The sequence below is a fragment of the Bubalus kerabau genome, chromosome 4 (assembly GCF_029407905.1).
Source record: "Bubalus kerabau isolate K-KA32 ecotype Philippines breed swamp buffalo chromosome 4, PCC_UOA_SB_1v2, whole genome shotgun sequence".
NCBI lineage: Eukaryota > Metazoa > Chordata > Mammalia > Artiodactyla > Bovidae > Bubalus > Bubalus kerabau.
The window spans coordinates 23,504,765-23,523,222 of record NC_073627.1 but is presented as its reverse complement, the minus strand read 5'-3'; the positions used below and the strand labels follow the sequence as shown (position 1 = coordinate 23,523,222).

The 18,458-nt window shown below is 48.9% G+C and overlaps 1 protein-coding gene and 1 long non-coding RNA gene across 2 annotated transcripts in view; one reads left to right on the top strand and one right to left on the bottom strand.

Annotated features, from left to right (window-relative positions):
* TOP2A (DNA topoisomerase II alpha) overlaps positions 1-18,458 on the bottom strand; it is a 210,549-nt gene that overhangs the window by 93,029 nt on the left and 99,062 nt on the right. The window lies entirely within an intron of this gene.
* On the top strand, positions 768-7,374 carry LOC129649017 (uncharacterized). The gene is made up of 3 exons (XR_008712937.1): positions 768-868; positions 5,260-5,340; positions 6,987-7,374. It is a non-coding gene; the product is annotated as an uncharacterized LOC129649017 (long non-coding RNA).

Sequence of the window (18,458 nt, the reverse complement as noted above, 5' to 3'; positions counted from 1 at the left end):
GGGCTGTAGTGGGTACGGAAGGCTGCAGCCAACTCAGTCTTATTTATAGGTCCTGCCCACCCATGGGACTCAAATCTCCTTTGTTCCTAAGGGCTCTGGAGGCAGGGAGATCCTGATTCCTGGGCAAATCCCCTTGTCAGTTTCATTGCCAGCTTCTTCTCCTGACTCACTCTTTCCCTCCTACAAGCCCAGGGCAGTGGAGGGAGAGGATGGCAGAGGGGAGGACAAGTGTCCCCCAGAGTGCCTCACCTCACTAGCCCAATCCCCTCCCCACCCCTCTGCTGGAAGAGTGGCTTCTGATCGTCCGCTGGTCCCCACTTAGACCTGGTAAAGCAGACCTGGGACAGGAGACAGGGACCCGCAGGGGCAGTGAAGGCCTTTCCCTACCCGTGCTCTGCCCACCCTCTCCCTCCCATCCCAGGATTCCTGCTGGCCTCTGAATTATCCAGCACGGGTTGCAGGGGTGGGGGCGGGGCTAATGGCCAGGCCCTGAGGGCTCTGGGCTGGTGGGCAGGAGGATCGGTTCTGGGTCTATTCCCTTCCCAAGTCTCAGGCCTCTGGGCAAACCCCTTCCCCTCCCCAGACCCTGGTTCTCTCATCTGTACACTGAGGGCTACAGATTTAGTCCCCTCAAAGTGCAGAACTTGAGTCTGTGGTCCTGGGACCATCTTGTCTGTCTCCACCTTCACTCTGAGCCCCAGGAGAGGAGAAAAACTGGGGACAAGGGCTGGCTGAAGGGGCTGAGCCTCCTCCTCTTTTCTCCTTGAAGAATAAAGGCGCCTACCTGTTGTCCAGGGTGAGCAAGACGCTTCTGCCTTCACTCTTGGCTCCTGGGACAGACGAAGTGAGGCGGTTGGTCAGAGCCCAGGTGAGGAGTAAAGGGAGGCGCCCTTCACCTCCAGCCCCGCCTTAAGAGCAGCCGGCCAAGCCCGCCCGCCCTCCTCCCCGCCAGCCCTACACGTGGCCTGACAGCCCACAGGCCCCACCCGCCTGTCTGGACCAGTTCAGGTGGGGCTGGCACAGGCAGGAAAGGGAAGCCTGGCCTTGGTGGGCACTGGAGCCCGGTATGTGAGTGTGTGTGAGAGGCTCTTAAGCATCCTATTTCCTCCCTGGGCGCTGAGTGCTCAGGGGAACCTCTGCTTGGACAGGGGCTTCTTAGAACCAAGTGTGCTGTAGGCGTTCCCTTCACCTGAGTGCCAGCCAGGGAAGGGACACAGGGTTGGTTGGCAGAGCTAGCAGAGAGTGGGGAGCAGGATACCAAGGGGCAGGAGACCCTTCCCACAGGCCCCTTCTGTGCTCTCTGAGCTGGGTCATACTGCGACAGGTACCGGCTAGGAGCCTGCTGGGACTCACGCTGGACACAGATCTTTTCTTTTTTTCTTAGTCTGGGAATAGGCTTCTAACTCAAGGAGAAGAGGCTCTGCGTGTCTGGAGGGCTTTGAGAAGGGGCTCAGCGCCACGATGGTCTTCATTCATTCACTCACAGACTATCCCTGTGCACATTCTGGTGGAAGTTCCATGTGGGAGTGCTGGCAGAAAGTCGAAAAGTCCAGACATCCCCTCTCCCTGGCTCCAGCTCCCTTCCTGTTCTGTGTCAGGGATCCCAGAATGTGGTGGGCATCCAGACTTTGTTGGGGAGGGGCACTGTGGTAAAGCCAAGTCCCCTCTGGGCAGGTTGGTTGGAAGCTAGGGAGCTGGCATACTCTCCAGCCCAGGGACTCAGGGTGATCCCAGCAGGGGCTTATCTTAGGGGTTGGTTGGGGGGAGGGCTGCCCAGAGCCCCCGTGATGCTCAGTAGAAGGGCTTCTGGCCTTAAAGTCTTTGATGTTCTGTGGCTTCACGGGGGCATCGTGGCCTGTGTCGAGGGAGGCCAGGAAGCACAGCTGAGCATGGCAGTGAAAGGTGATTACTGAAAGACTCTGAAAGGCGTCTCTGGATGTTCGCGCAGCCAGCAGCCCATGGCTTGATGAGCAGTTGTGTCTTTGAATGAAGAAAATGATGCCCCTCCATTGGGGTGTGTGCAGCTGCAAGCCAACATGCACTGCCCGCAGCAGCCTTATTCACGGGCAGTCAGCTGCTGAGATTCTCGGGGGAAGGTACAGGTTATGGGGGGGGGGGCGGAGCATCAGGCCAGGATTGGAGTGGTCCTGACATTGGCCCTGGCTAGTTCCTGGGGGCTGGAACCAAGGGCAGTGTTAGCAGTGGTTCTTCAGGCCTGGGAGCCCTAGGCTTGTGACCCTGTGCCTGAGGGTTACAATCTTTCTTGGCAGATTTGACCTTCTTGGTTCACATTTGGCTGTTCCCTTTACCTTAAGCCAGTCTCAGGAACACTGATTCCAGCCTCAGCCTCCTCACAGACCTTGTGCACCATACCTTCCTGCCTCTGCCTAATCCCCCACCTCACTCTGCTACCACCACGCTCCTCTGACATCATCAGCCTTTCTGCATCTATGGATATGACCATGTGATTTTTTTCCCCCTCTCTAACTTGTTGATGTGATGGAGTACATTAACTGATTTTTGAATACCGAACCAACCTTGTATACCTGGGATACATCCCACTTGGTTGTGCTGTATAATTCTTTATACATTGTAGGACTCAATGTGCTAGTATTTTATTGAGGATGTTTGCATCGATGCTTGTGAAAGATATTGATCTGTGGTTTTCTTGTAAAGTCTCGGTCTGGTTTTGGTATTCGGGTGATGTTGGCCTCCCAATTAGCTGGTATTCTCTTTGCTTCTAGCTTCTGAAGGAGACTGTAGAGAATTGGTATAATTTCTTCCTTAAATGTTTGGTAGAATTCACCAGTAAACCCATCTGGGCCTGATGCTTTCAATTTTGGAAGATTATTAGTAGACACAGGCCTATTCACAACATTTCTTTCCAACCTCAACATACAGCATCTTCCTGACTGCTGGGGGGAACTTGGTCTACATCTGCGCTTCTGAGACAAGGGATTCCAAGTATTTTGATGGATCCTGAACTCTGCTTACTAAAGAAGATGGAAAACCAATCAAACAAAAAATGTAGTTTCCTACAGGGTATTTTTTTTTTTTTCTTGTCAAGAATCCATTCAAAATACACATTCATTCAAAATCCACTTATTGACTGCTTTGATGTTAGGCCCTAGGATACCAAGATGAATGGGACAAGATTCCTGTCCCCACGGAGCATACAGTCTATGCATGCTCTGTGGAAGCATGGAAGTTCAGTTCACTTGCTCAGTCATGTCTGATTCTTTGCGACCCCATGGACTGCTGCACACCAGGCCTCCCTGTCCATCACCAACTCCCGGAGCTTGCTCAAACTCATGTCCACAAATCGGTGATTCCATCCAACCATCTCATCCTCTGTCTTCCCCCTCTCCTCCTGCCCTCAATCTTTCCCAGCATCAGGGTCTTTTCCAATGAGTCAGTTCTTCGCATCAGGTGGCCAAAGTACTGGAGTTTCAGCTTCAGCATCAGTCCTTCCAGTGAACATTCAGCACTGATTTCCTTTAGGATGGACTGGTTGGATCTCCTTGCAGTCCAAGGAAAGGGAGACTCATAGGCAAATAAGGCCCCAGATTCCAGGCTGCTGCTTGCCTAGAGCCCTACAAAGGACGGAAATGCACCATCCTCTATGGTAACCATTAGTCACGTGTGGATGAAGAATGTGCCCGGTCTATACTGAGACACACTGTGTCATCAGTGTGAAGAGCTTCCCAGGTGGTGCTAGTGGTAAAGAATTCACCTGCCACCAGGTTCGATGCACGATACTGGATGCTTGGGGCTAGTGCACTGGGACGACCCAGAGGGATGGTATGGGGAGGGAGGAGGGAGGAGGGTTCAGGATGGGGAACACATGTATACCTGTGGCAGATTCATTTTGATATACGGCAAAACCAATACAATATTGTAAAGTTAAATTAAAAAAAAAAAAAAAGAATTCACCTGCCAATGCAGGAGATGCAAGAGATGTGGTTTTCCTGGGTTGGGAAGATCCCCCGGAGTAGGTAATGGCAACCCACTCCAGTATTCTTGCCTAGAAAAAATTCCATGGACAGAGGAGCCCTGGTGGGCTACAATCCATGGGGTCTCAAAGAGTCAGACATGACTGAACACACATACGTAGACGGGAAATACAATTTAGATTTCAAAGACTTAGTTTGACGAACGTAAATATCTCATTGGTGCTTTTTCTCTTGATAACATGATAATATTTTGTAGATGTTGGGGTAAATAAAATAAACCAGCAAAGTTAATTTGACCTGTTTCTTTTCACTTTTTGAGATGTACTTTATTAGCTTCCAGGGCTTCCTTTGCTCAGCTGGTAAAGAATCCTCTTGCAATGCGGGAGACCTGAGTTCGATCCCTAGGTTGAGAAGATCCCCTGGAAAAGGGAAAGGCTACCCATTCCAGTATTCTGGCCTAGAGAATTCTATGGATTGTATAGTCCACGGGGTCGCAAAGAGTCAGACATGACTGAGCGACTTTCACTTCACTTCACTTAGTAGTTTCCAAAGGCTGTTGTAACAAATTTCCACAAACCGAGTGGCTTAAAGCATCAAAATGGAGTCATTCATGGTCTGGAGACTAGAGGCTGGATTTTGGGTCGTTGGGAAGAACTGGTTCCTTGCCTCTTGCAACTTCTAGTGGCTGCCCTGGAATTCCTGGGCTATGGTCACGTTCTTCAATCTCTGCCTTGTCTTGTCTTTGCTTTCTTCCCTGGCTGTGTTATCTTTGGTGGGGGCTGCAGTGGGTCTTCATTGCTGCACATGGGCTTTCTCTGGTTGCAGAGCAAGGGCTCTTCTTTAGTTGTGGTGCAGGGTTTCTCAGTGTGGTGGCTTCTTCTGTCTGTGCTGGCACCAGCCCTAGGGTGTGTGGGCTTCAGTAGTTGCGACTCGTGGGCCCTGGAGCGTACACGCGGTAGTTGTGGCTCATGGGCTTAGTTGCTCTGAGACATGTGGGATCTTCCTTGACTAGGCAGGTGGATTCTTAACCACTGGACCACCAGGGAAGTCTGTGTCTGTGTTCTCTTTTGCCTCTGTTTTATAAAGACCCTTACGATAGCATTTAGAGACCCCCCTAGATAATCCAGGCTAATCTGTCTGTGAAATCCTTAATTACATCGGCAAAGATCCTTTTTCCAAATAAGGTAACACTGGAAAGTTCCAGGAGTTAAGACTTGATATTTTGAGGGTGGCCATGATTCAATCTCTATGTGTGCCTACTAGAAAGTTTAGAGTTACATATGTGACTTGATTATATTTCTGACAGTTGCAGACTATAGTAACCCCTGACTCCTGGAGCCAGAAAAACATCTCAGGCTCAAAAGGACATTCAAAGTGGAGGGGGATGGTGAGTAACCTGGGCGAGGTAGGAGAGGTGAGAAAGCCTGGGGTGCTCCTAGACCTTTGGGGTGTTCTCTGTAGCTGGGACTCAGGGTGAGGGTGTGAAGAACGCTGGGAGAAAAATCCGGAGAGACGATGTGTATACAGCATCACCTCTGCCCTCTCTTCTCCTAGTGAGCCTTGCTTAGCTGGAGAGGCTGGACACTGACCACTGTGTTCCTCAGACTCTGTTGCTGCTAGAGTTTTAGTTAGGAAACAGGCCTGTCAATCAAACGGACTTGGAAACATGACTCGTCGCTCAGCATGGTTATGGAGGCGCTGATTTAGGGAGCAGTTGCCTTCTAGTATCCAGTGTCCAGCTTTGTGGGTGCAGAGAAGTTGTTGTTCAAATGGCCTCCTGACCCCTGAATCAGTTAGGTGATGGTTCTTGAAACCAACAGACCTTCTTGGGTGGCTCCGGATTCCTTACCTTTTTGATGGTGTCAGAGGAGGTGCTTGCTTCTTAGGGTGGGTCCCAAGTTTGTCTTTGGAGTCATTCCTGCAGGTGCAGCCTGTTCCTCTAGCCCTTCTGATGAGTTTATCAGCATGGCATTACCTGCATGACATTCCTTTCTGCTTAATTGAGCTAGTGTGGTTTCTGTTTCTTGCTGCTGAGTGATGCAGGTGGGTTGGTCCAGGCGGTCAAGGGCATGGCAGTCGCCCTAAGCAATCTGACTTTTCTGTTGCGGACAGTGGAGACACAGGAAATGCTTTAAAGCAGAACAGGAGCAGAGAGGGAAAGCCGTGAACATCTTTGTGCCCGAGAAAGATCTCCTTGCTTCAGGGAGGTGCTGAACCCCTTGAGAGGGTAGCTGAGGAGCAGGCCTTACTTTTCTCTGGGACTGTCTCTTCTCTGGGGTCAAGACAGGTGCCAAAGATTTAAGAGGGCTGTTCTTTGCTACAGTGGGGACAGAAAAGTGACCTAGCCTCCAGAACATTCCAGGCTTTATTTGCAGCAGGCAAGACTGAAATGAATAGCAGGAAGGGCTTCTCAACAGAGACGATAGTGAGATTTTGGTAACTAAAGTAGCTAAACTAGGCTCTGTGTGAAGGGCCAGAAAGAGCAGAGCAAGAAAAAGGCCATACCTGGCACTCTGGATGCTCGAATTCACACTCAGTCTCTGTTGCCAATTAGCTGTGATGTCAGAGCTAGATGGGCCCCTTGGGCGCTGCCGACACCCTGAACTCAAACTTTATTATTTGTATGTCATCAGTAAAAAATGTTGAGCAGGCCTCCCTAATATCTATTTGTTTATAAATTATTTTCATGGAACTAAATAAATTATAAACATAAAGTATATGCATAAAATACATTAGCATATACATTATACAATATATATTATGAAATATGTACACTATACATATATGAATAAGCTAGACATTATGCATATTATTATATGCACATTATAAAGCCACAGAGGTAATAAATATAAACAGTTTTAAAATAATTTTTATGGCGTTTCATTTCATAATGGCCTAAAATCCCTTTTTGCTCTCCATAATGAGAGCGACGCCATTGAATATCCTTCTTTATTTTTGAAAATCCTAGTTTCACACTCTGCGGGACAGTGACTTGAATGTCTGGTACTCAATTCAGTTTATTTCAATATTCAGTTTTAAAGGCTGTCACAGCTGAAAAGAAGGCTTCATGAAGATACCTAGATCCAGACGGACGAGGTGCATTGTGGGCTCTGCTCATTAAACCGTGACATTCATTTTTCAGTTTTCAATGCCATCCACCAATTATGCAAAGGTTTTGTTCAAAATTGACTTTCAAATTTCCATCCTCTCTCATGTCAATCAGTTCTTCGTGCAAAGAAATTGGAATATGTTGCATTTTAATACTTTCACAAATGGATTTTAAACCCACTCAAACTCATTTTAAAGCAAGTTAAAAATTCCTTTTTTGTTTTCTTTGAAGGGTGGATGTGAAAGATCTTGGGAACACATGAGGTTTTCGGCAATAAAATCAAGGAACAATGGGAACACTTTCCAACTTTATTTCTAAATGTTCTCTCATACTATAGTCCTTCCAAAAAAAAATTACTTCCTTAACAACTGTTTAAACTTCACCTTTGTCCTCATGAAAAGAGATTTCACTTTTGGAAATCATCACTGGAGCACTCAGCGAACAACCCTTGTCTCTCCTTCCTGAAATGTCAAATGAAATCATGTCCTGGGATCAGCGGGAAGTGCTCCTGGTTTCTTGCTGTTTCTTCGCAGAAATCTTTTTAGGCCACTTGTCCTTTTTTTAAAAAAATTCTGTTTTAAAATTTTTATTTATTTGGCTACACCAGGTCTTATTTGCTGCACGTGGGATCTTCAGTCTTTGTTGCCTGCTGCAAGCAGTATTCTAGTTGCAGCTTGGGGGATCTAGTTCCATGACCAAGGACTGAACCTGTGCCCCCTGCAGTGGAAGTGAGAAGCCCTTCCACTGGACCGCCAGGGAAGTCCTAGTTTAGTTTGAATCAGACATTACAATCTGTGCATTCCTCTGAACTGAGCTTATGTGAATGGCAACATGTCACAATAGGTCAGAAGTTGAGCAATCGAGTGAGGGTGCCGTCCTCAAGCTCTCTGCCTGATGGACATGTCTCCTACCAGACATTGACTAATGTGGGGGACATGATCAGCCAAAATAGACTGAGTGGGGGTGCCTGGGCCAATTTTTATGTTAAATATTAGCCAAGCTGAATTCTTTTCTTTCTTTTTAGATAGAAATACATGTGGACGCATGTATGGTGAATTCCAAGATTTTCTTCCCACATACCTGTGGGTCAGTCTGTTACCCTGTGGGGTAGGTGGTCAGGTCAGCTGAGGCTTGGGCTGGGAGGGGGTAATAAGAGAGTCAGAGTGACTAGTAAGACACTTAGGTCCTTGCTTTCCTGGGCCTCCTTCCAATGCCCACAGAAGCGGAGTGGTTTCTGCAGCCTCAGCCCCATTGCACCGGGTCCTGCGGTCTCAGGAATACCTGTCTTCCTGGGGCCTGGGGCTGGGACCTTGGCATCTGCTCTACATTGCTCTCTGGGAAGCACACTGGGTGGGCTCCAGAGTAGGTGTGAACAAGCTTCTGATCATAACACCCTTTTCCTTTCCTACCCTTTCCTCTCTTGCGACAGACAGAGTCTGCGTCAGTCTGACCAGAGCTAAGTCATGTGTCTTCTCTAGACCAAATATTTTGTCCTTGACTTTGGGACACAATTTGGTGATTCTTACACCTTAGGGTTAAAGCAAACGTGCATGCTTAGTCCCTCAGTTGTGTCCAACTCTTGGCAACCCCATGGACTACAGCCTGCCAGGCTCCTCTGTCCATGGGATTCTCCAGGCAAGAATACAGGAGTGGGTTGCCATGCTCTCCTCCACGGGATCTTCCTGAACCAGGGTTTGAACCCGCATCTCCTGTGTCTCCTACACTGCAGGTGTATTGTTTACCACTAGAGCCGTCAGTATCCAAACCCAGACAGTCCGGGGGCTCGCCAACCTCAGGCCTGCCCATCTTCCTGGGGAGGGGGGCAGAGCAGGGTTACTCCTGGGGACATCAGTGCCTGTGTCCCACTCCTGGCCAGGGTAGCAATGACCAAGCTTCTGGACCATCTGTCCAGGGCCTGGCCTGGAGAAGGGGGCCCTGGCCGGCTCGGGGAGGAGGGGGCTGCTGCTGGTGATCCTACATAGCCCTAGGCCCAAGGTGAGCTCATCAGATGAGCAAGGCCTCCTGCTGAGCCTAGCGGGTGACTAAGAGGACGCTCTGTGCTCTCCTAACCTGCCGGTTCCTACTGCGTGCCCACTCTGTCTTTACTTCTTGAGCTTAGCTCTGCTGTCACTGACAGCAGCAGGCAGCCTTTGACATACAGCAGCTTTGGAGCCATGTGCGGCCAAAGGGCATGGCATTCAGGGCAACACCCCTGTGTCCTTCAAATTCAATTCCTTTCCTTCCTGGGCACATAGTGACACTACAGTTCCCAATCTCCCCTGCAGGCAGACAGAGCCACGGGAATGTGGCTGAAGAAATGTAAACCACGCCATGTCCTGGTCTGAGCTCACTCTCTTCCCTGTCCCGTGGCCGGGTGCGGAGGACCCAGGGGAGGATGGCAAGGCCCTCCCTACAGTGGGCTGGAAGGGGCTTGAGTCCCTGCAGAACTACAAGGAGCAGAGCCTACGCCCATTGCACCTGCGTGAGAAAGACAATCTTTATACGTGAAGCCACAGAAACACTGGAGTGGGTACTGCAGGTGGCAGCCCAATTAACAGTGTCTGATCCCAGATGAGAAGTCAGGGGGCTTGATTTTTTTTTTTTTTTCCAGCACTGCAAGGCTTGTGGGATTTTAGTTCCCCCATTAGGGTTTGAACATGGGCCCGCGGCAGTGAAAATGCAGAGTCATAACCACTTAAAGAATTCCCAAATTCATTAAGATTTTTTTTTTTAATTAAAAAAAGAAAAAAAATCTTTTGACTGTGTCATCTGGCATGTGGGAACTTCGTTCCCTGATTAGGAATCAAACCTGTACCCCTTGCATTGGCAGCATGGAATCTTAACCACTAGACCACCAGGGAGGTCCCTTGAATTCTTTAAGATTTTTTACTGTGGGAGTTACAAGTTTAGTCTCTGGAGGTGGGCCCCCAGTTTCTCCCATGGATGGGCCATGAGATTCTGGGAAAATTCATGGATGTCCCTGTGCCCCAGTTTCCTCACCTGTGAGCGTGTGCACACTGCAGGGTATTTGGGAGGTATGGACAGTGATGGACACACTAGGTTTGTTGGTCCTGCTGTGTTGTGAGGGTTGACATTTGATTCATCTCTCTGGGTCCCTGCTGGGCCTGGCACAGTGGCAATGTCTGATGGGCCCTACCCAGGTGACTCCTGGTCTTATGGGTGACTAGAGGACTAGAGCTCTCAGCTGAGAGCCCTAGGCAGACTGAGATGTGCCATAGAAGAGAGGTAATAGCAAAGTGCTCTCTGCATACATATTTAGTCGCTCAGTTGTGTCCGACTCTTTGTGTTCCTTTGGACTGTAGCCCACCAGATTCCTCTGTCTATGGGATTTTTCGGGCAAGAATACTGGAGTGGGTTGCCATTTCCTCTTCAAGAGGTCTTCCTGACTCCAGGATTGAACCTGTATCTCCTGCATTGCAGGTGGATTATGCGCTGAGCAATCAGGGAAGCCCTAAAGGGCTCTCTGGGGGACATTAATTCTGCCTGAGGCTCTAGTTGAAGATTTCATGGGGGAGGTAGCATTTCATCAAGCCCTTGAAGGAGAAAGGATCATATTCAGACCACAGATGTGGGCCATACTTGCTCTAGGTTAAGCAAAGTTTTGGTGAGTTAAATCCTGAGGTAGAAAGAGCTGGACATGTGTGGCTGGAATAGGCACCTCTAACATTTTCAAGGCCTGGGGGAAGATTTCAAATGGAGGCAGTGGTAGGCAGAATTCTGAACATGCCCCTATCCCAAGACCCCATTCCCTGGTTCGGTTCAGTTCAGTTCAGTCACTCAGTGGTGTCCGACTCTTTGTGATCCCATGGACTGCCACATGCCAGGCCTCTCTGTTTATCACCAACTCCTGGAGTTTGCCCAAACTCATGTCTATCGAGTCGGTGATGACATCCAACCATCTCATCCTCTGTCTTCCCCTTCTCCTCCTGCCTTCACTCTTTCCCAGCATCAGGGTCTTTTCCAATGAGTCAGTTCTTCCCATCAGGTGGCCGAAGTATTGTAGTTTCAGCTTTAGCATCAGTCCTTCCAATGACTATTCAGGACTGATTTCCTTTAGGATTGACTTGTTTGATCTCCTTGCAGTCCAAGGGACTCTCCAGAGTCTTCTCCAACACCACAGTTCAAAAGAATCAATTCTTCGGCGCTCAGCTTTCTTTATAGACCAATTCTCACATCCATCCATGACTACTGGAAAAACCATAGCTTTGACTAGACAGACCTTTGCCGGCCAAGTAATGTCTCTGCTTTTTAATATCCCATGGTTACTCAGTCAAATACCAATCTAGGTCTCCCATGAAGGAATTGTGCAGATATAAATTCCCAAGTCAGTTAAAATACAGAGATTAATTAGATGGGTCTGACCAAGTTAGATGAGTCGTTTATAAAGAGAGTCTTTTTCCTTTCTGGTAGCAGATAGGAAGTTAGGGAGATTCAAAGCACATGAAGGATTTCACTCAACAGCATCTCTTGGCTGACAGCCAGCAGGGAAATGGGAACCTCAGTCCTACAACCATGGGACTGGATTCTGCCGACAATCGGAACAAGTCTGGGAGTGGATTCTTCCCCAGAACCTCCCGATAAGAGCTCATGATGATTTTGGCTTTGTGGAGGCAGAGAACCCAGTTGAACCCACACAGACTTCTGGCCGCTGAGCTGTGAGTTAATAAATGGGTGTTTTTGCCACTCAGTCTGCGGTCAATTGTTATACAGCAACAGAAGACAAATACAGACAATGAATTACCACAATCTAAATATTCCAAAGCCAAAAGTCAAACTTACAGACTGTTAATCAAATATTGTCTACCATCTGTCTTGACATATATACCTTCATAATGACCTTGAAGGCCAGGGTCAAACTTGTAATTCTCTGACGACTTGGAATTCTGTGCCAGCAGGTAGCTGTCCTCAGAGGGCTGGCCCCTGGGTTCCAGCCCCTGGTCTGTGGTCTGAGCCCTATTCTCTTGTCATTCCTGGCTCCATCCAGCACCAGGAGGGGTGGGGAGCCTTGGCTGGATGAGCTAAATTCCATTAACTCCCTTGCAAACAGCTGTCCCTTGCCTGTCCCTGGGGCCCAGGGTGTGGTTTGCCTTTGGGAAAGGGAACCTGGAGAAATCTCAGGGCAGTTTAGGCAGAAAATGCGATTGCCCTCGGTGTGCCAAGTGTGGTCTAGAAGGGAGGCCGTGGTTCTGGTGGGAACATCACTGGGACCTTCTGACTCCTCCTTCTCCCGGGGTGGCCAGAGCAGGCCTGCTCTATAGCTGGGGACCCAGGGCAAGGGCCTTTCTTGTCTCCTTTTAGTGTGTTAAAATACATATAAAGTACACCATGAGTGACATTTGATATATTCACAATGTTGTGCAGTCACACCCTCTATTTCCAGAACACTCTCATTACCCCAAATGGAAACTTCCAGACCGATTAAGCAGCCACTCCCTATTCCTCCCTCCCCCAGGGTCTGGCAACCACTAAACTGTCCTCTGTCGCTATGGATTTACCTATTTTGGATATTTGTTATAAATGGAATCATACACTACATGGTCTTTTGTGATTGGTTTCTTTCAATTAGCATAATGATTTCAAGGTTCATCCATGCGGTTGCAGGAGTCAGCACTTCACGCCTTTCTATGGCCGAATAATATCCCATTGCATGGATAGACCACATGCACAGGGGCCTTTCTGCCAGGATCCAAGATGGTAATGGGCTGGTGGTTGGGGCAAGTCAGCTGGTCGTTCTGCCTCTTTGTTTATTTCTCCTCTGTGACTCTTGGGGTCTGTCACTCTAGAATATGCTGTTGGGGCCTGGGGACCCAGGGAGACAGCCAGTCTCACCACCTCCCCTTGTCTTTGCAACCTGATCCCAAAATTCCGCCCCGTGGTGGTGCCGGCAGCAGACACAGCTGGTGTGGCCTTATCTGGGGAGGATGCTCCTGTTTCGGGGTTTCCAGTTGTTTCTGGTCAGGGGTCCCCAGCTGAACCCAGCAGAAGCCGGAGCCCTTCTCTGGTGACAGTTCTGAAGTCACACAGGGCGGGGCGGCTGCTGGTGGGGGTGGGGCACATGGCCTCTGGAGCTGGGGTTGCTCAACCCTGGGGCCTGGAAGGCAGTGGGAGTCCAGCCTGGCACCAGGCGAATTCGGCCCCATGCCCAAGGAGACGCTTAGATCTTCACTTGCGGGGCCTATTTTCCAGAGAAATTTAATTCCACGTTGTTTGTTCTCTGCTCCGCAGACGCCTCAGCTGAGGAAACCACGAGAATCTCATTTGGAAAAGAATTTGGCCCCTGGAGACCCCTCCCCATTTGCCGATGGGAGGGGGCCAAGACTTTGGTTGCCACCGCCAGCAAACCCCAAACCACAGGAATGTGCTGGGGTCACCTGGGGACAGAGGGAAGTTGGCTCGATAATGGGTGGGCAATGAGCCAGTGAGCCTGTGTCACACAGGGGTCTGCTGTTCTGTGACAGGCATACTGGGCTTGGAGGCCCGGGACCTCGGTGTGGATCCAGGCCCTGCCACTCTGGTCTGGGCTCTTGGGTGGTCATGTCTGTGGCTGACCACGCTCACCTGGCCACTCGGGGCCTCTGCCAGCTGTGGGCAAGGAGCTGAGCTTGGCGGTGAGGGAAGCCACAGATGGGACAGGGGTCGAGGCAGGGAGGGAAGGAGGTGAGCTGGTCCTGGGCTCTGCAGGCTGAATTGGGAGATACCCGACACCCTCAGGCACCTTCTAGAACCAGAGGAAGGGAACCACATCTATTATGGCATCAGCTAGGGGTCTAGCGGTGCGGCAGACACTTTATATCCTTCATTTATCCTCTCAGCAACCTCGGGAAGTGTCCGCCTTTCCTCTCTTTTACAGATAAGGAAACTAGGGAAGGCAAAGAGACTCACCTAGGGCCACAGGGACCAAGGGCAGAGGCTGGGCAGAGGGCAGCCCTCCCTAAACTCTGTGTGCTTTCCATATCATGTCACTGGTCCCTTTCTTGGCCCTCAGACTTGTTTCTTGAGGGGATGATAGTCCAAATTATAGTATATATATATTTTTTGAAAAATTTTTTTTTTTTGGCCGGACCACACAGCGTGTGAGGTCTTAGTTCTCTGACCAAGAATTGAACTTGTACCCTCGGCAGTTAAAGTGCAACATCCTAACCACTGGACCACCAGGGAATTCCCAAAATCACAGTGTTTTTGGGTTGGGATGGACCTGCCTCAGGCCTCCCACAGTGGCTCAGCGGTAAAGAACCCACCTGCAGTGCAGGAGCCGCAGGAGACATGGGTTTGATCCCTGGGTCAGGAAGATCCCCTGGAGAAGGGCATGGCAACTCCCTCCAGTATTCCTGCCTGGAGAATACCGGGGACAGAGGAGCCTGGTAGGCTACAGTCCATGGGGTTGCAAAGAGTCAGCCACGACTTGAAGGGACTTGGTACATAGCACTTGTGGACCTGTTTCAAGCTGCCACTTTACAGATGGGCAAATTGAGGCCCAGGGAGGGGAGGTAACTTGTCCTGAGTCACCCACCAGAAGGCAGAACTATCCCCCAATGCTTAGTGGCCATTTGGCCCACGTGGGTAGAGCTCAGAGGACCTGAAGCCAAGACTGTTTGTAGTGTCTGGTGGGACAGAAACTCCTTGCTCTGCCTAGGTTCAAAGCCAGTCTGTTGGTCTGATCCTGCCTCTGGTACTGAGAGAGTGTGGCTGGCTGAGTGCATCCTGTCCCCACTGTTGTGCAAGTCTGGGTCCTGCTGACAAGGTTCAGCCCTGTGTAGGGTGATGAAGGGCCACTTTGTGCTGTTTCATCTTAACAGGTCTGTGTCACCTGGATTGACACAAGGGTGGGAGAGAGTCCAGTTTCTGTTCAGCAATGTCACCTGAGCCTGGTCATTTCATTGGCTGACCAATATTTATGGGGGATTTTCTGAGAGCAATCTGCGTGCTAAGAGTTGGAGAAAACAAAGATGAAATTTTATTTCCCTGCCCTCAAGGAGCTCATGGGGGAAGCAGGTCTGCGGTTAATAATGATGATTTCACTGTTTCATGATGTTCTTGCTCTGAAGGAGGATGTGTAAGTTGCAGTGGGATTGTGGGGGAAACCAGGGTGGGCTTTCTGAAGGAGGCAGAGTTGAGCAGAGACTGAAAGGATTTGCCCAGATGGACAAAGCAAAGGATGTTGAGTTTAGAGAGTTGGTTTACTGAGTGCAAAGGAATGGATATGTGTCAAGGGAATTAGGAATAATTTAGAATAGTTGGAGCATATGAGTTGGGGTGGCAGTCATGGTGGTGTGGGACTTGAGACTGACTAGGAAGGATGTGAAAGCATTTATACCTCACAGAGGTGTTTGACTTCATCCTCAGGACAGTGGGGGAGGCAGCAAGGATTTCCATCTGGGACAGACCCAGCCAGATCTGTGTTTTGGAAAGTTGGCCTGGACTGCATTAAGGATGACCCAATGGGGTTGTGAAAGGTAGCCAGGGCGCCAATGTGGGGATCTGGGTGAAAGGGGTGAGGCATCCTCAGGCTGGGAGGGATGGAGAGGACCAAGAAATGATAGGATTGAGGGGCTGGTTGTGGGCAGTTGGTGGTGGGGGAGTTGGTTTCTGGCTTGGGTGACTGGGATTCCATTCATCTTAGTAGGGAAACTGGAGGTGCAGATTTGCAGGCGGGGATGGAGAATCATATGAATTAAGTTTAGGATCGGATGATTTGAGGGGCTTGTAGGACATCCAAAGGGAGACATCTGGGTGATGGTTGGTTGATATAAGGGTTTGGAGGCCAGAGGAAAAGTTAAAACTGGGGAGATTTTGAGGTCATCACTCTAAGTCAAAGGCAGATGAGTTAAGGGACCACAGAATGCTCTGGAAGTGGTACAGGTTGATTTTGGCAGAAATGGTCAGTGCCCTGTCCATATCCCCTTGCCACTGCAACCCTGTAGCTCTTCCAGATGGCTTTCTCTGCAGCAGAAGTGGGCCTGGCCTGTATGAGGGACAGGCCAGGAGTGTCCCCAGGAGCATCCTCAGCAGTGACAGATGAGACCTGGATGATTAAAACCATAGCTCTTCTCCCTTAGGAAGGTATGGTCCTTGTGGTCTCCCGAAGGGCACTGGTGGGAGGGGCTTGTCAACCCCCCTCTATTGGCTCCTCCCCTTCTCTGTGTCACTTTTCCATTTTCCTATCAGTCCTTCCTGGGGTCACCCCTCAAGAAAGTGATTGGCATGTCCTTTTTTTTTTTTTAAATTGCAGTATAGTTGATTTACAATGTTGTGTTAGTTAAGGTGTACAGCAAAGTGATCCAGTTATACGTATACATAATTCATTCTTCTTCAGATTCTTTTCCAATATAGGTTATTAGAGAATAGTGAGTAGAATTCCCTGTGCTATACAGTAGGTCCTTGTTGGTTATTTTATATATAATAGTGTGTGTATGTTAATCCCAAACTCCTAATTTTTCCCTCCCCCTCATGTTTCCCCTTTGGTAACCAGAAGTCTGTTTTCGAAATCTGTGTTGGTTTCTGTTTTATACATAAGTCCATTTGTATCATTTTTTAAAACTTAGATTCCAGATATGAGTGATATCATATGAAACTTGTCTTTCTCTGACTTACTTCACTAGGTATGATACCCTCTAGATCCGTCCATTTGTCCATTTGCAGCATTTGTTGCTGCAAATGGCATTATTTTGTTCTTTTTTTAATGGCTGAGCAATATTTCATTATATATATGTACTATATATACATACATATATACATGTATATAAAGTACATATATATACATGTACCTTATATGTACATGTATATATATGTACTACGTCTTCTTTGGGTCTCTCTGGTGGCTCAGACTGTAAAGAATCTGCCTGCAATGTGGGAGTCCTGGGTTTGATCCCTGGGTTGGGAAGATTCCCCAGAGGAGGGCACGGCAACCCACTCCAGTATTCTTGCCTGGAGAATCCCCATGGACAGAGGAGCCTGGCAGGCTACAGTCCATGAGGCTGCTAAGAGTCGGACATGACTCAGCGACTAAGCACAGCACAGCACATCTACTTAATACATTTCTCTGTCGATGAACATTTAGGTTGCTTCCATGTCTTGACTATTGTAAATAGCGTTGCAATGAACACTAGGGTGCATGACGTGCACATTCTTTTATTTTGGCTGTGTCCAGAGGCACGTGGGATCTCAGTTCCCCGACCAGGGATCAAAGCCACTCCCCATGCAGTGGAAGCTTGGCATCTTAACCGTTGAACTACCCTGACATGCACATTCTTGTCATAGAATCTGCCATGGGGGAACCCAGCCCAAGATGTCAATTTGAATTTGCGATGAGAGTCTGCCTTGACCACTTCCTGCCTGTCTTGACTCCCAGCTGGCCTGGAAGTGGCTTGCAGGTGCCTTTGTGTCTGCAGCAGCAGGACAGCCAGGTCAAGGCATGACCTGGCAAGCTGCTGTTGAATACAGGAATGAATAAACCCATCAGTGACTTCGCATTGCCTTTCAGAGGCCAAACTCTTCAACAAACCCCACAAGGCGCCTTCCTACTTCTCCACCCTTATGTAACACCACCCTCCCCTCTGCTCCCTTCTTTCCTTCCCTTAGATTTCCCACGCTCCTTCCTCCCAGATGGCCCAGGTGGTTCTCTCTGCCTGTCTCACCTCTGCCCTACACTGGGCTTCTCAGGATAAGCCTGTTTATCAGTTTCTCTCTCTCCCCCTCCTCTACCCCTTCCTTCTCCTTCTCCTCTCTGTAGCATCTTCTTCCCCGGGAAATCTTCCTTGACCACCCCTCTCCAGCCTAGACCAGATCGGGTGGTACCATTCTATTTTCCATTGCACTCCGTCCTGCCTGCTCCCTATCACAGACTAGTTATGGGCTTACGGGATTATTTTAATAATGCTTATTTTAGACTGGCATTTCACAAACCTTTTTGATCATGACCCATGGTGAGAAAAACATTTTATGCTGGTACCCAGTTCACATAAATACGTATATAATTGAAACAGTGCTTTTCCTTACTATGTGGGGTACAGTGATATTTTCCATCCCGTCCTATCCTATCCCATTCCATTCCATTCTGTATTTTTTTTTTTAATGCTGACTATGACTCACTAAATGGACTGCAAGTTTGCCACTTAAAACCTGGTCTGGACACTAAACAGGATGCTTGTAAATTCAGGAGGATAGGGGTCCAATTCACTGTGATTCATCACTGTAGCCCCAGGGCCTGGCACAGAAAAAGGTGCTCCATCAATATTTGTTGAATGACCTACGATAATGAACGAATACATATGAATAAGTGAATGAATTGCCTACCCCACCCAGACAGGAAAGTGTGGCTTTGATCTGATTCTTCCGTTACTGAAAAAACCAGCGCACTTCCTGTGGCTTTGATCTGC